Source organism: Paroedura picta, chromosome 8, assembly GCF_049243985.1.
Source record: "Paroedura picta isolate Pp20150507F chromosome 8, Ppicta_v3.0, whole genome shotgun sequence".
Classification (NCBI taxonomy): Eukaryota; Metazoa; Chordata; class Lepidosauria; order Squamata; family Gekkonidae; genus Paroedura; species Paroedura picta.
In genome coordinates, this window is record NC_135376.1 from 77,912,571 (window position 1) to 77,927,333 (window position 14,763).

The window sequence follows — 14,763 nt, forward strand, 5'->3', positions numbered from 1 at the left end:
ATTGGAAAATTCCTAGGGATTTGAGGGCAGAGCCTGGGGAGGGCAGGGTTTGGTGAAGGGAAGGATCTCGATGAGGCACAATGCCTTAGAGCTCATCCTCTAAAGCTGCCATTTCCCCCCAGGATAACTCGGCTCTGTCATGTGGAGATCAGTTGTCAATCTGGGAAATCTCCAGCTGCTACCTAAAGGGGGTGTAACCCTTTCAGCAGCCATTTTATATCATTACTAGTAATAAAACCTGTTGTACAGAAAATTCACTGGGATCTAGAAAAGGCACAACAGTAAAGGTGGGAGTGAACCCATTGGCTTGCTCTCTGCAAGCAGCCTCTAGCCTCCCCCCCCCTCCCCCAGCTGGCTCACTTGCCCATCTGAAAGGCCACCAGCCTCTCCTTCTCTCACCTCAACAGCCTGGAGACCTCACTAAGTAGCTGATCTGAGGTCTTAAACTGCTTCCCCCATGCCCGCTTCCCACGCCTCAGAGGCAGGGAAGAAAGATGCTGCCAACGATCAGCTGTTTGGCAGGCTCTCATCCATCAGACCCTAAGGTGCAAAGGGTCTGGAGGGAGACATGTAAAGGGACTGCCAAACAGCTGATCCTTTGGTGGACTCCCTCCCCCTATCCCTTCCCAGGCAGCAGATCATGATTGGCCCTGAGTGGGGGATATTCCACCAATAGGAAAAGGGCAATCCAGTTTCATCAGTGGTTGCTGGGCAGATCCCTCAGACTGCCCTTTTCCTATTGGTGGAATTTTACGGGCTTCCCAAACCGGGAATAATTATATCCAGCAATATGTTCTGCTTCTTTTCCTGCCTTTTGCTTTATCTCTGGCAATTTTCCCTTTTCCTATTGGTGGAATTTCCCTCACCCAGAGCCATTGACCTCTTTCTTTAAGAAGAGAGTTGTTGCCCCACCACAGCTTGTGCTTTTTATATATATGGAGTTATGATATTCCTGGTTCCTCCTCCCAGACTCCACCAGTAGCAAGATGGCATCCTCTTCAAGCAGTAATTCTTTATTAACTGTATAATCCTTTTATATACTCTTTACCACACTTTGGCTGGGAAACTCCAGCTTCCAAACGTTTTAACCTCTGCACTGCAGTCCTTTCCTGCTGAGAGCATTTTTTAAAATCAACATCCGTTTTTAAACCACATTACTATTAATTCCTGTAAATACACAAATCCAAATTAAAGAAGCAGCTGGTGAACATCATAGTCAGGCATTCTTCTGTTTACAATCCCCCCTAAAGTTATTTTATTGCCTTAGACATTTGTACAATTGGACCCACCTTTGTCACTCATCTATCAAGAATGAGGAGTATTATATTCTCCTTGCTTCCCTGCATCTAGTCCCCCCCCATCTTTCTCTTACCCTTCCTGCAATAATCTTAAGGCAGCACCCATATTTTCACTTCCTCCATTTTTATCCTGAAACCAGCAGCATCCAATGCCAGGAGACATAGTCAGGGGAACAATCTTGGCCTCTAATTACCTGTTTGTTGCCTCTGCAGGGCATCTGTTGCTGGACTAAATGGACCACTGGTCTGATTTAGCAGGACTCTTCTTGTTCTTAACCCTGTGGGGCATGTTGGGCTCAGAGAGAGAAACTGGTCCAAGGTGACCCAATAAATTTCATGGAAAATCCTCTAGCCTCTGCACTGCAACCATCATGATCAGCTATGGAAACATAGTACAAATTCTCCCCATCACAGTGAACGATGATTTCATGAGCCAATCTTCCTATGACAATCAATATGTCAACTAAATTTCCTGAGTATCAGATTGACAGCTGTAGGTAACCTTACTATTGAGCATTATTGAGTACTACTGGGAGCTTCTGTGGAGTAGGGCCCTGGTCCTGGACTAGGACTAGACCTAGGAGCTAGAAGACCCAGGTTCAAATCCCTACTCTGCCTTGAAGCTTACTGGGTAGGTCTTGGATTCAGGTAGGTGTTCATGATAGTCTGTATCTGACCAAGTGTGCATACACATGAAAACTTATACGGTGAATACAACTTTGTTGGTCTTAAGGGTAGTCTTGGGTTAGTCTCCCTGCTCTCCCTCCCTCTCTCTTTCTGTCAGTGAGGATAAAACAAGTAAGGGAGGCATATATGCTGATTTGTTGGAAGGGAAAAGTGAAAATATACTAGAAAGATAGCAAAGCTTCTACAGTTTGCTTCTCTGAACAAATTTCCAAGATCAATTTTTCAAAAAAGAACACTAGAGGGTGGGGATGGAGGAGAGACTCACGCAATTATTGTTTTATGGTCTTTAGCATTTGCTTATTTACATCTGCCCCAAAGTTCTTACAATAGTGTCCTTCTTTTCTTTGAAGTTAGAGGCCTCTGTGAGAGTATTGATCAGTCCTAAACCATCTTCCAGTTCCAAGTTCTCCCTTTCTTAGGAAAACAAAAACTTCTTTTCTAGCACTTTTTCTTTCTTCCGCTGTACACATTTTTCCAGGGCTTCTGCGAAGAAACAGTTTGAGTTCACCAAGAGGCCACAGTTACCATCAGGCTGTGGGAGATTGTGGTGCTAATCTCTGGCTAAATGGCTTTAAAAAAAAGGTCTTTTAGCAGTGTTTGCTAGAGGGTGCCAAAAGCTTCTGGATTTGAAGGAAGTTCAACCCCCCATTCCCCGCCAACATTATGCAAAATGAGACTTTTTTTAGAACCTCTAGTGTCTGTCTATTTCTTTTCAGTGAGAACAGCTAGGTGGGATTTATTTTACGGGCTTCCCAAACCAGAAATAATTCTATTCAGCAATATGTTCTGCTTCTCTTCCTGCCCTTTGCTTTATCTTTGGCATTCTTGAGGACAGTTAGCATTCACATAGAAAATGTAAGCTTTGACCATGGAGAGGGATTCCCTCCCCCCAGCTCCCAGTTTGGTTTGGTGGGCACGACTGAAATCACTTGGAGGGTTGCTTTTAAATTTCTCTTAGGAGGATGATGTTGTGGAAAAAGCACTCCATTCTCCCCCTCCCCAGGCCAATTTCTGCCAGCCCCTTGTCCCTCTTTGCATCCCATAATGCGTACTTTCTTCTCTTTGTGCAACACTATGGGTCTGTCTGTACTGGATTCTCTCTTAAACATTTGTCACTCTCACTCTTGATCCTGTCTGGTTTTCTCTGCACCTCTGTCCATGTATTTCTTTCACTGTGTACCAACCCTCTCTCTCTCCCTCTCCCTCTGACTTATGGTGACCCTGCTGGTTTTTCCAGACAAGGAACAGTTAGAGTTGGTTTTCCATTGCCTGCCTCTGCATCGTGACCCTGGCGTTCCTTTGTAGTCTCCCTTCCAAATACTGACCAGGACTGATCCTGCTTAGTTTTCAAGATCTAACAAGATCTGGCTAGCCTGGACTATCCAGGTAAGGACTCTTCTAATACTCCATTTTTCAGTAACTGCCTTATTTTCTTCTGAACTCTATAGCATTTTCTTTTCCCTCTCTGTGCCACCACAGATCTTTCTGTAGTCTTAATACTTACAGATTCCCTTTTCCATTTCCCATCCTGTAGGTTTCTTTTTTTGACCCCCACAAGTCTTTCTGCCACCACCTTGCTTTCATTTCCCCATCTCTTTTGAGATACTGTCTCTGGGGTTAAATTTTTTTTATCTGAACCACAACCTATGTAATTGTGCACTCTGGAATAAGAAAACTACCCTAATCATTAAAAATCAATTGGTTTATCTGTATGTAATACCCTAGTTGCCTTTTTACGGGCAGGGTGGACCTGCAAGCACTAAGCTGGGTGTATTTTAAGTAGGGGTGCCGGCTACGGGTTGGGAAATACTAGGAGATTTCAGGGGTGGAGGGACCTGAGCAGGATGCAATGCTATAGAGCCCCCAAAGCAGCCAGTTTCTCCAGGGAAGTGATCTCTATTGTCTGGAAATCAGTTGTAATAGTAGATCTTCAAGCCCCACCTGGGAGTCACAGTGTCCTCAAAGGGAAATCTGGTAGTGACACTTCTCTGTGCATCATGCCAAAATGGGCAACTGGGGAGGACTTTCACCCCCTGCCCCTGCCCCTGCCCCTGCCCCTGCCCCTGCCCCTGCCCCTGCCCCTGCCCCTGCCCCTGCCCCTGCCCCTGCCCCTGCCCCTGCCCCTGCCCCTGCCCCTGCCCCTGCCCCTGCCCCTGCCCCTGCCCCTGCCCCTGCCCCTGCCCCTGCCCCTGCCCCTGCCCCTGCCCCTGCCCCTGGAATGTTGGTACGTGGTTTAAATGCTGAGAGACTCCTCTTTGTTTTTGAAGCAACAGACTAATAGACTCCCCCGCTGGAGCAGACTGGATGTCATTATTTTTAGCAAGCGGATTAGTTATGTAAGAGTAGAAGGGAATTGCTGCAGATTTGATCAGATGACTGTCCGATGCATGTCCTTTTTGAAATGTGCCTCTGACTACTGGAATCAGAGGCACTCCCCAGGAAGCTCATTTCCAGAGGTCCCATCCCATAATTGCATATGGCTGAAATCCCTTTCCAGCTCCTTCATGCGACAGGCGTTTGCTCTTTGCAATAACTTGTCCTTCCCTGATTTAAAATCCCAGAGAGGGTTTGTTTATGTTTGTTAAGGATATGCTGGGAAAATGTAATTGGACTATAATACATACTCAGCAGCTCACCACAAGACTCCACCGCTGCAGCACATGAAAAAACAAAGCTGGACTCTTCAAAGGTCTTCTTAGGGGTGCTTATGCATGTGGAAACAAGAATAGAGCCACAGCCACTTTGAGCAGGTATCTGCTCAGCTGGAATAGGGACACCCCTGGGGAGTCCTGTGGCCTTGGCCAATATTATGTTACGCGTAAATACACACGACACTGCCTTATATTGCATCAGGGCATTGATCCATCAATGTCAGTGTTGTCTTCTCAGACTGGCAGTGGCCCTCCAGGGTCTCAGGCAGAGGTCTCTCTCATCACCGGCCACCTGAGCTTTTTAAGTGGAGGTGCTGGGGATTGAACCCTGGGGCCTTCTGCACGCCAGGCAGAGGCTCTTTCGCTAACACTCAGTCCTTCTTTTCTTAGGAAAATGGTTTGATTCAAGCCCTGCATGTTTTAAAAGGCAGAACAAACAAAAACAAGGATGGTGGTTAACTCAGGAGAGGCATCGGCAAATCAGAAATGTCATTGGGAATGGGCAGCATTGTAGTCTATGGCTTGCTAGGGTCTCAGTTTATGCACGGGTGTTCTGCTCAGACCCTGCAAGAGCAACAATGGCCTTTGTAAGCTCGCCAGCAGCTTCCTCCTGCCCTGTTGCTGGTTTTCAGGAGAAGGCAAAGAATGAGGGCAATGTCTCTTGTTGGTTAGAGGGTTGCCAACTCTGGTGGTGCTTGGAGAGGGGTTTGAGAAGGGGAAGGAGTTCAGCAGGGATGGGATGCCACAGAGCTCACCCTCTGAAGTTGCTATTTCCTCCACGGGAACTGATCTTTCTAGTCTGAAGGTCAACTGGAATTCCAGGAGAACTCCAGGCAGCACCTGGAGGTTAAGCAGACCAAAGAATCTGACAAATCGGCTATAAGAGTAGAACAAATAGAAGGAATCTTCTTTCATTGAAATGTTATTGAAAATGAAATTTGCCAGAATGCAGACTGGCTATTAAGTGTTTTTAAATGTGTTTTCTTTAGTGGCAAAACCAAACAAATATTCTACAAAGCAATATGTCAAATTTCTTTCTGGACCGGTATTAGAAACCACCTGAACACCATAGTTCAAAAGATGATTCTCGAAAACCTATTATTACAATAGAATCTTATTCAAATAGAGACTCTTATTCCAAAGAAATAAAGAATCTTATTTGGGGGGGGGGGGGAAGCTGGCATGGCCACCGCCTACTATTTGCTTATGTCTCAGTAAAAAAGTTTTCCTTCTATTTGTTTTACTCTTGTAGCTGGCTTGTCAGCCTCTTCGGTTTGTTTGCTCTCTGCAAGTCTGATGAGTCATTCTCTCTGTCGCTTCCCACCTGGAAGTTGGCAACTATAGTGGGCACTGCAGTGATGTTATGTAGCACAGCATGAACCACTCAGATAGGCTTGATCCAGGGCCATAGTCCACTTCCTGGTCCACCCCTGAATCCATATGTTACTATTACACCATGAAAACCAGGGCTACGTTATACTCCAGCAACCTTTGAGTAACGGGGCTGTGGTGTCACCAATATGCAGATGACACCAGTATGCGGTGTCACCAGCTTTTCCTTTCTTTCCCACCTAATCCCAAGGATGTGTTGATCCTCTGAACCAGAGCTTGGAGTCGGATATGGGCTGGATGAAGAACAAGTTGAAATTTATTTCTGATAAGATAGAGGTTCTCTGGGTTAGCAGGAAGGCAGACCGGGGACTGGAGACCTCTCCTGTCTTGGATGGAGTTATACTCTCCTTGGAAAGCCAGGTTTGCACCTTGGGATAACTGCTTAATGCAGTGGTCATCTTTAAAAACTAGGCGGCTGCTGTGATTTGGAAAGCTTTTGCCTGGTGCATCAGGTGTGTCCCTCCCTAGTCCAGCCAAATCTAGCCACAGTCTTCCCTGTGTTAATTACATCTAGACTGGACTGTTGCAATGCTGGGCATTTGGGGCTACCCTTAAAGAGTGTTTGGAAGTTGCAACTAGTGCAGAATGCTGGTCAGGACCAGCTATTTGGGAGCATGTGACCATCTTTGTCACTTGACCTTGCTCAGTTACTCAAATGTTCGCCATAGCTCAAATGTTCGCCATGTGGCTTTTATGTGGACTGTGCAGTGAATTATGGGTATTTATTTATTCCTTCATCATATGGCATGTGTGTTACATAGCCAGGAGATCCTAGAGATGTTCAGAGATGGCTTGCCATTGCCTGCCTCTGCGTCATGATCCTAATGTTCCTTGCAGGTCTCCCAATCAAATACTAGCCAGAGCTGAACTTGCTTCGCTTTTGAGATCTGAAAGGAACTGGCTTGCCTGGTCTATCCAGATTGGGTTGAATTATAGGTGATCATAGTCTTTCAGTGACTGAAAGGGTCTCCTCCACTCCTTGGCACCAGCAGAAAAATGGGCAGCATCCAACCAGTGTAGTAAGTAGGCTGATGTCCGGTGAGTCGTATGAAACAGGTGCAGGTTGAGAAATGAGCTAATCTTCGCCGTAAAATTTCCTCACCCTTCTTATTGGTCTTTCATTCTACGAGCACGTTCACCCTGCTTTCCTCCCGACAACTTTATCACCCAGAACAAGCACAAGACAACAGAATTCGCAGCTCATCATTTAAAAAAATAAAACACCCTTTCGGTGTCACTTATGATTGCTGAGGAAGTCCTTCAATTGAATCTTTGGTAGACAGAGATTTCCTGAACAGGCCACTGTGTATTAATGAATCGGCCCAGCCGTGTGCCGGGATACGTTCCCTACAGAGGGGCTGTCACCAAAGAAAGATGCGTTCATTATTTTCCACAGGAAAAACGCACAATCTCACCTCATGCACTAAATTAGTTTAATTAAATAGCTAGGAAGAGGGGAGGGGGGAGGGAGAACCCTGGACAATAATATCCATTTGTCTGTGCATTTGGATATGAAGTGAACAAACTGTTTCTAAGGTTGTTCAGTGCATAGCGGGTCACGGGATAGTGTGCTTTCTGCTGAGGGGACCATATTAGAAAAGCATAGCTCTGCTGCCTAGTTCGTAATTACAAATATAAGATTTATGACTCCAAATAATTTTTAAATTAATAGAATGGCCACATGTAAATAAATCGGAAAAGATTTTTTTTTTGGGGGGGGGGAGGTACGAGGGACTAACTGCTTAATAGATTATGATGCTGTGCATGCCAAAATTCCACTGGAGTTTTATGGCTTAATTCTTGGCCGCTCTGCATAAGATGCATGGTAAATAACCCTGGGAAACAGGCCCACTTTAGTCCTGTCTTTAGCAGACTTTCCCCTTCCCCACAAATGAAGTCAGAAAGATTAAATGTGTGCGTTTTTTAAATGGCACAACTTTTTGAATAGCCCTCACATATCACACAAGTGACACAAGCACCCTGTTTTTGACCCCATGTAAGTCACAATCCACCAAGAGGCTTCCGTCGCCATGCTGCAGGAAGCGATCTATTCATGAAGCAATGTCGGCCACTCCAGAAATGGTAGTCTTAAGCAGGGCAAACTATTTGGATAACGCAAGACATTGCAGCTGAGTTTTGAAAGGCGCACTACATTAACAATCCATGGTTGGGGAGTAATCAAATTCTCCCCCAGCCCTTGCTAGGGTGATGCAGGTGACAGATGGACCTCCAAGAGTGTGTAATTACATGGCGGTCAGTTGCCATTATTGATTGACTTCATCTATACGCCTCCCTTTTCTTGCCAGTGCAGATTCAAAAGTGGCTTGCAGCATTGTCCTCTCCTCCATTTTAGAAATTGGCTGTCTGTATTCACACCCTGCATAGACAATCTTCTGCCAAGGTAGGAGCAGGCATTATTTAAAAAGCCATAAGCCAGTATTTTGATTTCTGAACTATTTGTGTGATGCCCTCTGGAGTCAAAGAGCCCCATGGATACCCCCAAGCCATTCCCTACATAAACATGGTTTTCATGAAAACATAGAGCTGGAAGGGGCCATATCTAGTCCAACTCCCTGCTTAATGCAGGATCTGCATAAAGCATCCATGATAGGTATCTGTCCATCCATTGCTTAAAGACTGCCAGGGAGGGGGAGCTCACCACCTCCTTAGAAAGCCTATTCTGCTGCTGGACTACTCTGACAGTGAAATTTTTGTTCCTGATATCAATTTGGTACTGATCCACATGCAGTTTAAATCCATTACTGCAGGCCCTACCCTCTGCTGGCAACAGGAACTGCTCCCTGTCCTCCTTCAAGTGACAACCTTTCAAATACTTGAAGAGAGTCATCATATCTCTTCTCAATTTCCTCTTCTTCAGGCTGAGCACTCCCAAGTCTCTCAACCTTTCCTCATAGACCTTTGTCCCCAGGCCCCAGATCATCACTCTCCTCTGCACTCTCCCACGTTTCCTGTCCCAACCATTGTTCCTTGGGCAACATCATAAAGCTTCCCATTTTACCAGAGACAAGGGGAGGCAGTCTCAAGCATCCCCTGGAAATGACATCACAGCCTACCCAAACTCTATCCTCTCCAGGCACCACCCTGCAAATCTCTCAGCATTTGCTGAAGTGGTGTTGGGAGCCATATATGCCATAGGAGGTCATGTACAGAGGTACTTTCTCTTTTAGGTGGACCAATGGGCATTGGAAAGGAGCCCTAGTAGCTCCACTGTGAAGACAGAAATAGTTTGCAACGGCCTTTGGGGACCAACAACTGAGTCTAAATAAACTTTGAGCTGTCCTCTGCGATTTCTGAGAGCTCGCTTGTTGCCCTTTGACACATGGCCTTTTCAAGATATTGATTAAATTTAGTAATGGTATGTTTGGGGAATGCCGCTATTTCAAGTATCATAGGAGACATCATTCTAATGGGATAGTTTCCATTATGGTTGTAATAACATTATTTAACTGTGATTTCACTGTGTTACCAATAAACGGTAACCATGCAGGCCTCCTATTGTGCTACTACACACTGTAGAGGCATAATTAATAATAGTTCCCAATATGAATGGCTGCTTTGCCTTCTCTCTCTCTCTCTCTCTCTCTCATTCATTCATCCTCTTAAATTGGGTAGCATAACTGCTTTTCTTTGGAGGAAGTGGAGGAGTCTTGCTGTCACCCTCCTTTGCTATCATGAGCAGAGTCTGATAAAGATACTACCTTGAGAAACAACAAAATCAGCTCTTTTCAAATTCTCTACATTCAAGGCATACTCTGCTCACTGCATGGTTGACTGTGAAGTGTCAGGAGAATGAGCCAGATCCCCTCATGGGAGATGGGGCATAGGGCTGTCATATCCAGGTCAAGAAACTCCTGGAGATCTGGAGATGGAGCCTGGGGAGGGCAGGGACCTCAGTGGAGTAAAATGCCACAGAGTTCACCCTCCAAAGTATCCATTTTCTCAAGGGGAGCTGTTTGTACACTGGGAGATTCCTAGGTTCAATCTGGAGGTTGGCATCCTTAAGGGTCAACTATGCAAATGTTACACATTTCAGTGGATTGTAGGTCATGTTCTTAGACTCAAAGTCTATTCTCACAGAATTCTGGCCAGGAAATTGGTGGGAATGGCCTAGTGAAATTGCCCCATCCATTTTTAACTTCTCACAGAGGTTGATTTTCCCCTGCAAGAGGATGGGGTTCTCTTATGGGTGGGTATGACTGGGGCCTTCCTTATAAAAGAAGAGTTGATTGTTATACCCTGCTTTTCACGACTTGAAGGTGTCTCAAAGTGGATTACAATCACCTCTTTTTCTCCCCATAACAGGCACCCTGTGAGGTGGGGTGGGGTGGGGGGCTGAGAGACGTCTGAGAGAACTGTGGGCCATTCCGCACTGGGATCCATGTTGCAAATTGTTTGTGGAATGAAAAATCGCCATTTTAAATAATGGAATTCGTCGTTATGTATACCTGCCTTTGTAGTGGAATCCAGTTGCGTTTCTATTGTTTCCCACAGGGTTCCGGTCTCGGCAAAAATCGCTAGCCAGGAAGTGCTATTGCTGAGCTGTGTCCCGCCCCTGGCCATCAAGCAGCCAATGGGCGGCCGTTATCATGCTCCCAAACAGCCCCTTTCCCTTTAAGGAAGGTTAAAAAAAAACCCGTTGCAACGAATATGCGTTGATTCGTTGCAACGGAGAGACCCATCCAGCTAGCAGGTGGTGTTTGAGCTGCCGTTTCATCGTTGCCACGCTCCCCCCAAGTGAAAAAAAAAATCCCCCCCCCCACGGGCGCGATTTTCGGCCGAAAACAGTGTGAAAAATAAAGGGAAAACAAACCAGCAAACGGGCCTCTGTGTTGCTTGTGCTTGGTGACTTTAAACAGAGGGACTGCAGTCGGAGAAGCCTCGCTGGGTAAACGAAGGCTTGCCAGTGCGTTGATCTCCGCTCGCTCGGAGAAAAAAAAATGGCGATCGCTTCGTCGGAAGATCAGAGGAGAGAGCCAGGGGGAGGGACAGAACTTTCCCGCTAGTGTTGCAGATTGGTTGCAGGAGTGTAGCACTTTCCGGAGGGTGAATCCACTTTTGGGGATTTCCCTGAAAGCGCTACAATGAAGCACTTTTTGCGGATCGGTTTCAGGAGTGTTGCAGATTGTCAACGACGTTGTGCATAACGGCAAAACTGTAGCGATTTCAATTAGTAACCATTGTGCTATTCTGGACGAATGCGGAACGGCCCACATGTGACTGGCCCAAGGTCACCCAGCTGGCTGCATGTGGAGGAGTGGGGAAATCAAACCCAGTTATCCAGATTAGAGAGCACCACTCTTGACCACCACACCAAGCTGGGTCTCTAAATGGCTTGAGACCAGGATACTTGAGGGACTGCCTCCTCAAGATTTTCCTCACAAGCCCTATTCTCTGTACTTTTCCAGAAGAGATGAGACAGGAGGTGGCCAAAATGAAGCAGGGCTCACAGGCTATCTGATCCATTAATCAGAAATTAGAATCCTCTTTGAGCAAAGACATATAACCTGAAAATATATTAGAAAAGGAGTCCATTTGTCTGATATTTTAGACTCAGCACTATACTTTCAACAGTATGAGAGGAAAAGGCAATATTGTTGGAATATGTAAAATCAACTATGCATATATAGAAAGAAGTGACTGGAAAATCTCGCAGGGGCAGTAAAGGGCTAGAATAGCTAGAACAGCAAGGCTAGGAACCTCCCCCAATTTCAAATAGTCACTTTTCTTGCCTCTGATTTGCTCCTTCAGGTTTTTCCCTGTTCTTCTGAGAACAGTTCGTTGGTTCTTGTCCTCTCTCCAGCACTGACAGACAAGCCTCCAGCTTTCCTCTTTCCTATACAGTCTGGTTTCTCATTCAATAAATCTGTTTTTTTCTTAATCAGCATGTCCTCAGCTTCTATGCACATTTAGATGCTATGGACAAATAACAAATAACTGACTCAGATAATTCCTCCACCACTCTGGAACTCCATGGCTATGCTCACAGAGGAGGAATCAGAGAATACCTGGATTGCTGAGAATATCTAGAATTGTGGAATAAGAAGGAACCTGGACAGAGAGGGTTTACAGTGTATTCCTAGCCAATTAGAGAATTACCAGAGAGTTACCTGGGCCTCCAAATCCTACTATAACAGACATTGTTTGCATTTGTAACACTTTCCAGATAGTCATTCAGAATTATTTTAATCCAGGTGCTCACTAGTTAAAGAGCAGTTTTAAAGCATAAGTGTGCCAATAAGCTACAGTTTCTTCCTATTCACCTGGGAGCCAGTATTGTGTAGTGGTTAAAGAGCAGTGACCTCTAATCTAGAGAGCCAGATTTGATTCCCCACACCTCCATATGCAGCCAACTGGTTGACCTTGGGCCAGTCACAGTTTTCTTAGAGTTATTCTCAGAGCTGTTCTCCCAAAGCTCTTTCAACCCCACCTACCTCACAGGGTGTCTCTTGTGGAGAGAAAGGGCAAGGTTTGTGGCTGATTCCACACAGACAGAAAAGTCTGTCTGCCACCATTGTGTTTCTCGGCAGGACCAACAAAGCTCCACAGCACCGCTTGTCGCCATGCGGAATTATCCCGAAAGATGCTTTGGAAAACTCCTCCTCCTCCTTCTTAAGCAGTACTGATCTTGTGTTGCATCTCGGTTTAGATTCCAAAATGGTTCATTTTCCATCATAATACTTACACTGTAATGCTACATTTTTTGGAGAACCGCATGGAACAGAATATGGGAGGGGGGGGGGAGAAACCATGAATCTCCTGGAATGGTGGCCCAACCACTGAGACTTCTGAGGGAGGGGTGTATGTGTGTGTGCGTAAAGGTGGCTGCTTGCTCTGGCTTCATGGTTCACAGGGCCTCCTTTTCTATTTTTCAGGTTGGCGTTCTCCTTACTAATCTGACAGAAAGAAGATCAGCCCGGGCAAGGAAAACCTGGGCGCCAAGCCTGGCTTCTTCACCTGGCTGCAGGCTAATGGCCGAGAACAAGCTCCCTTTCCTCTGAAGTCTCAGGTCAGTGCTCCAGGCACAACATTTTGCCAACTCTTGACAGGAACACCAATTATTTCAGGGACACACCCTACTGTATCCCCTCCTCAGTCAGCAACAAAACAAAGAAACAAGCTGAAGAGCAGCTCCATAAAAAATAAAAACAGGGCTTGCTAAGGTGGGCTCCTCTTGTTTCGTTCTCACAGAGCAGAGCAGAAGGCAGGTGCTTAGATTTTAATTGCGCAGTTTGGTCTTAAAGTTTAACTAGCTGGGCTGTGGGCTTTATTCTTTGTTTTGGTTTGTTTGTCTGAGGTTGGAGAAAGGTACATTAACACTAATGGGTCTTGCTGAGATTGCCTCCAGTTCTCTCGCCGCTAAAACAGGTCAATACCCGAATATACTGCAAGCCTTACAAGTTTTTAGAGTTACTGAGAAGAAGGACAAGGGAGCAGGGAACCCTACTTTGTCATGGAAGCCATGCCCTCTCATTTCTGTATGTAGGGATGCCCACCTCCAGGAAGGGCCTGGGGATCCCCCAAAATGACAGCTCATCTCCAGACTGCAGAGATCAGTTCCCTTGGAGAAAATGAGTGTTTTGGGCGGTGAACTCCATAGTATTATACTTCACTTCCCTGCCCACCTCAGGCTCCATCCCCAAAACTCCAGGTGTTACCCAGTCTGGATCTAGCCCTAGTCCTGTGTCTCTACTGGTGGCCTGAGTGGACCCGGTAACCCTATCTGTATGAGTGTGAAAAGTTACTAAAAATGATAGTCCTAAATCGAATCCTGCAAGTAACCAACTATTTCCTTTTCCGGGAGAAAAAGAAATATTCTCTTCCCAGTAGCTATTCCTTCCTTGTTACCAGAATGCAGAGGGGAATATGCACCCCATATAGACCATCTATAAAAAAGGTACTTCCAGTTTCTATGCCAGTTTCTATCCTTCTTAACCACGGGCTTGCTGATGATACCATCTACCTCCCCCTAAAGAAAAGAAAGATAATCTGTGGATACATTTATATTGCCAAGTGTCATTCCAATGGAAATTTCTCCCCAAGAAAAACTTCTTGCAGGATAGCATTAGCTCTTACGCCCAGGTGTGGGCGTATTCCTCCCTCTGCCCCACCTTCTTTGAACTGATACCCTCAACATTCCATGCCTCCTGAAGGGCAATAAACACATCCGGTCCTCATCCAACTAGGGTTTCATAGCCTGTCTGAGGAATGACCAAGGTATGCAGAAACTCATATAAGTCTGTGAGTGTCCCTGTTTTACTGCCCTGCAGTAGCCAAAGGAACGTCAAGTTTGCTGTTAGAAGGAGAGATTGACACGATCACAAATACAATGCAGCCCTGGGAAGTGAAGAAATCTCATCCCATCTAATTCATTGTGCCACAAAGGGAAAAGAACTACAAAGGAGGCGTATCACAGAAAGGAACTGTCAAGGCATCCCCAGAGGTGCACAAGAGCTTTGTGGATAATGTAAGCAGGAAAAGGAATATGTGTGTGCAGAGGACTGGGGTTGCAGTGCCGAACCCGGTCCCCAACCTGCATATGTCCATGTACCTATAGGACCATAGATGGCTCTGTCTGTGTAACTGGGAAGTTGTGCCTGCATAGTTAGCATCTCTTAGAGATGCTTCATCACCCACTGCTTTGGCTCATGGCCAGCTTGCCAGCTGCAAGCAGGGAGTCAGCCACTTGACAAACTGTTTGGAGGCATCCAGGTGAA

The 14,763-nt window shown here is 45.9% G+C and overlaps 1 long non-coding RNA gene across 1 annotated transcript in view; it reads left to right on the forward strand.

The window, feature by feature from the left end:
* The window catches only part of LOC143842674 (uncharacterized), a 56,603-nt gene that overhangs the window by 16,160 nt on the left and 25,680 nt on the right, over positions 1 to 14,763 (forward strand). The window contains exon 3 of the long non-coding RNA XR_013233275.1: positions 12,922 to 13,055. This is a non-coding gene — a long non-coding RNA (uncharacterized LOC143842674). The remainder of the gene's footprint in view (positions 1 to 12,921; positions 13,056 to 14,763) is intronic.